We start from the raw sequence: 4,338 nt of genomic DNA, 5'->3' as shown, positions 1-4,338 counted from the left end.
GACAAAAATACTCATGACCAGCCAACTTGTCAAGCATCTGATCAATAAACAGAAGAGGGAAGTGATCCTTCCTTGTGGCTTTGTTCAATTTTCGATAATCCATGCATACTCTCCATCCTGTAACTCTTCGAGTGGGGATGAGATCATTCTTTTCATTTGCTACCACAGTGATACCTCCTTTCTTAGGTACACATTGTACGGGGCTCACCCACGAACTGTCAGAAATAGGATAAATGATGCCTGCATCCAGCCATTTCAGAATTTCTTTCTTCACCACCTCCTTCATGATAGAATTCAGTCTGCGCTGCTGTTCAACAGTCAGCTTACTACCTTCCTCTAGCAGAATTTTATGCATACAATATGAAGGACTTATCCCCTTGATGTCTGCTATGGTCCATCCAATAGCCGATTTGAATTCTCTCAAAATCCTTAAGAGCTTGTCTTCCTCACTACCTGAAAGGTCAGATGAAATAATAACAGGTAAAGTAGATACATCACCTAAAAAAGCATACCTCAAGTGTTCAGGTAATGGCTTGAGCTCCAAGGTAGGTGCTTCCTCTATTGATGGTTTGAGCTTTCCTTCAGCATTATTGAGGTCAGAAGTACCAAGAGATTCAAACGGCATGTCCAGCTTTCGCTTCCAGGGAGAAGTGTTAAGACATTGTAATTACTCATTGCCATCTTCATCATTGCTGTCAAAATCCCCCACTAAGGCCTTTTCCAATGCATCAGACATTAGCATGCGATCGAGTTCCGAAGTAACCGCAGAATCAATCACATCCACTTTTAAGCATTCCTCATCTTCTGTAGGGAATTTTATTGCCTTGAATACGTTGAAGGTCACATCCTGATCTTGTACCCGCATAGTAAGTTCACCTTTTTACACATCTATCAAGGTACGGCCAGTAGCCAAGAAAGGTCTTCCCAAGATTATGGGAATCTTCTTATCTTCCTCAAAATTCAGAATAACAAAATCTGCAGGAAAGAAGAGCTTATCCACCTTGACTAGCACATCCTCCACTATGCCCCTTGGGTAAGTAATGGAATGATCAGCCAACTGTAGAGACATGTATGTGGGTTTTGGATCAGGCAAATCCAACTTTTTAAAGATTGACAACGGCATCAGATTAATGCTTGCTCCCAAATCACAAAGGCACTTGTCAAAAGTCAACTTGCCAATGGTGCAAGGAATGGTGAAGCTACCTGGATCTTTTAGTTTTGGCGGTAACTTTTGCTGCAGAACAGCGCTGCATTCTTCCGTGAGAGCAACGGTCTCAAGGTCATCCAGTTTCACCTTCCTTGAAAGAATACTCTTCATAAACTTCGCATAACTAGGCATTTGCTCCAGAGCCTCAGCGAAAGGTATATTGATGTGAAGTTTCTTGAACACCTCCAAAAACTTACCGAACTGTCTATCCAGCTTTTGTTGCTGTAATCTCTTAGGAAAAGGTGGTGGAGGATAGAGTTGTTTCTCCCCTGTATTATCCTCAGGCAGAGTGTGTTCAACAGTAGTCTTCCTTGGTTCCGCCGCTTTCTCCTTTTGCTTAGCTTCTTCATCTCTAATTTCAGCTTCTCCTTCTTTTGCCTTTTCAGCATCAGCAACTTTTCCAGACCTTAAGGTAATAGCCTTGACTTGCTCTTTAGCTTCCTTACTGCCTGGTACTTCCGTGTCACTGGGAAGAGTGCCAGGTTGACGATTGAGCACTGCATTGGCTAATTGACCGATTTGATTTTCCAAGGTCTTGATAGAAACCGCCTGACTCTTGCATAACAGCTTAAGTTCCTCAAAATCAGCACTAGTGGGTGCAGCTGCACTTCCCTGTTGAGGATATGATTGCCTTTGAGCATACTGCTGTGGTTGCTGGAATCCAGGTGGGTTAAACTGTTTACTCACTCCTTGCTGATATGGTGGCTGAATAGCATTCTGATTATCCCCCCAGCTGAAATTTGGATGATTTCTGTTATTAGGATGATAGGTCGCTGGCACAGGCTGCTGTTGTTGCTGATAATTATTCACATACTGAATAGATTCGTTGACAAGAGAACACTGATCCATAGCATGAGAACCTGCACAAAGCTCACAAACCATAGCTATTTGATTAACTCCATATGTAGCCAGAGAATCAACCTTCATTGACAGCTCTTGAAGCTGTGCTGCAATAGCGGTGGCTGCATCAACTTCCAGAATACCTGCTACCTTACCAGGCATCATCCTCTGAGTTGGGTTTTGATGCTCATTTGCAGCCATAGTCTCGATAAGATTATAAGCCTCAGTATAGCTTTTAGCCCATAAAGCGCCTCCAGCTGCTGCATCGAGCATGGGCCGAGATTGGGCCCCCAAACCATTATAGAAACCCGTGATCACCATCCAATCAGGCATTCCATGATGTGGACACTTTCTCAACATTTCCTTGTAGCGTTCCCAAGCTTCGCACATAGATTCTGTAGGTTGCTGCGCAAACTGAGTAAGAGCACTCCTCATAGTAGCAGTCTTTGCCATTGGATAAAACTTCACCAGAAACTTTTGCGCAAGATCTTGCCACGTAGTGATGGACCCAGCTGGTTTAGAATGTAACCAGTCCTTAGCTTTGTCCCTTAGTGAGAATGGGAAAAGCCTCAGCTTGATAGCCTCATCAGTCACGCCATTATACTTAAAAGTGCTGCAGATCTCGACAAAATTCCTTATGTGCATGTTGGGGTCTTCAGTCGCCGCTCCTCCAAAAGAAACAGAATCCTGCACCATTGAATAGTGCCCGACTTGATTTCAAAGGTGATAGCTTGAATGGCCGGATGAAAAATGCTTGACTGAATGTCATCAATTTTTGGCCGAGAAAAGTCCATGAAAGCTGGATTAGCTTGAACAATACGATCACCCATGTTTACTGGTTCTTTCCGCTCAGTTCCTGAATCCGAATCTTCAAAATCTAACTTCTCCGGAATATCAAGAACTTCGTCTGTCTCCTCAGCTGTATCTAAAGTCCTCTTGCGAGTACGAGAACGGGTTTGCATAAACGCTCGCTAAAGTACCTGAAACACAACCGGAAACAATAAGTAACTACTACGTCCTAATCACTGAGTCCTAATGACCACTGATGGTAAGTACATAAACTAAACAAATACGCCGAGTCCCCGGCAGCGGCGCCAAAAACTTGTTAGGGCGAAAACACACTTTAATATTCACGCAAGTATACACGTTCACAAATAATATAGAATACTTTATAGTTCGTTCCCACAGAAACTCAGACTAATTTATTGTCTAATTAGACTCACTCACCAATGTATGATTACTTCTCAATGTTAAGACACTAACACTTAGAATTGTTGACTAAATATTAACTACAATTAACTACTTAATTAATCACTTAATTAACACTTCAAATTATCAATAATAAAACACTCATGAGATCACAACTTCATTACTACTTCCTTCAATAGTCATTGTTATTTCCTTTAGCATGTGACAGTGATGATATTAATCGAATAACACGAAACTGATAAAAGCCAACTTTCATTGTACTAATACCATTCTACCAAACATCCACAATTAAGATAGAAGTTGAGTAGTCATCAATTATGTTGAGTTCCTATATGTCTACAGAAATTGATAACACAACGATTTAAGCACAAGTTATTCCTTTTGATTACATAGGGCAAATAAAACTGTTAGAGTTACCCACTAATCATGCACAACGTACATGAACCTATGCTAGCATGGCAAGTTCTAAATCTCAAGATCCACCGTCGCTTCACAAGAGATTAACACCCTATCTTATATGTTCGCGACGCACATAAGACGAATACGCACAACCAATACTAGATATCATACAATCATCACACACTAAAGTATTAAACAATTAACTAAAGAATTCCATAGTAAATCCGTTGCAACCCCATGATCACGATTAGCCCATAATAGCACTTATCGTCATCATGGGTTCATATGAAATCATGATAAATAAATACAAGAAAATAATAACTAAACTAATTATATTAAATCAGAGTACGTCACAAGAGTAAATAGGTTCAAAGTAAGAAAACTAGCATCCAACGTTATAACGAAACAAGAATCACAAGAAAATATACTTCCTCTTCGTTGCTGTGTACTAAAACGGTCTTCTTCCTTATCTCCTTCGCTCCTTGCGTAATACCACGATCCTCTCCCTTGAAAACGTCTCCAAATCTACTTATATAATAGTCCCATAAAACTCAGATTATATAGAAGTGGAAGCCAAACAGAAATAGAAGTCCTAAAATAAATTATCTTTTTTCCCGACCCTGCGCGGCCGCTCAGCATAGCTGCGCGGGCGCTCAGCTTCCTGCGCGGCCGCTCAGCATCGC

The 4,338-nt window shown here is 41.2% G+C and overlaps 1 non-coding gene across 1 annotated transcript; it reads left to right on the top strand.

The window, feature by feature from the left end:
• Positions 1 to 2,378: 2,378 nt before the first annotated feature.
• On the top strand, positions 2,379 to 2,485 carry LOC141681286 (small nucleolar RNA R71). Its single transcript, XR_012558726.1, has one exon. It is a non-coding gene; the product is annotated as a small nucleolar RNA R71 (small nucleolar RNA).
• The last annotated feature ends 1,853 nt before the right edge of the window (positions 2,486 to 4,338 follow it).

Source organism: Apium graveolens, chromosome 8 (genome assembly GCF_009905375.1).
Source record: "Apium graveolens cultivar Ventura chromosome 8, ASM990537v1, whole genome shotgun sequence".
NCBI lineage: Eukaryota > Viridiplantae > Streptophyta > Magnoliopsida > Apiales > Apiaceae > Apium > Apium graveolens.
This window is presented reverse-complemented; position numbering and strand designations above follow the sequence as displayed.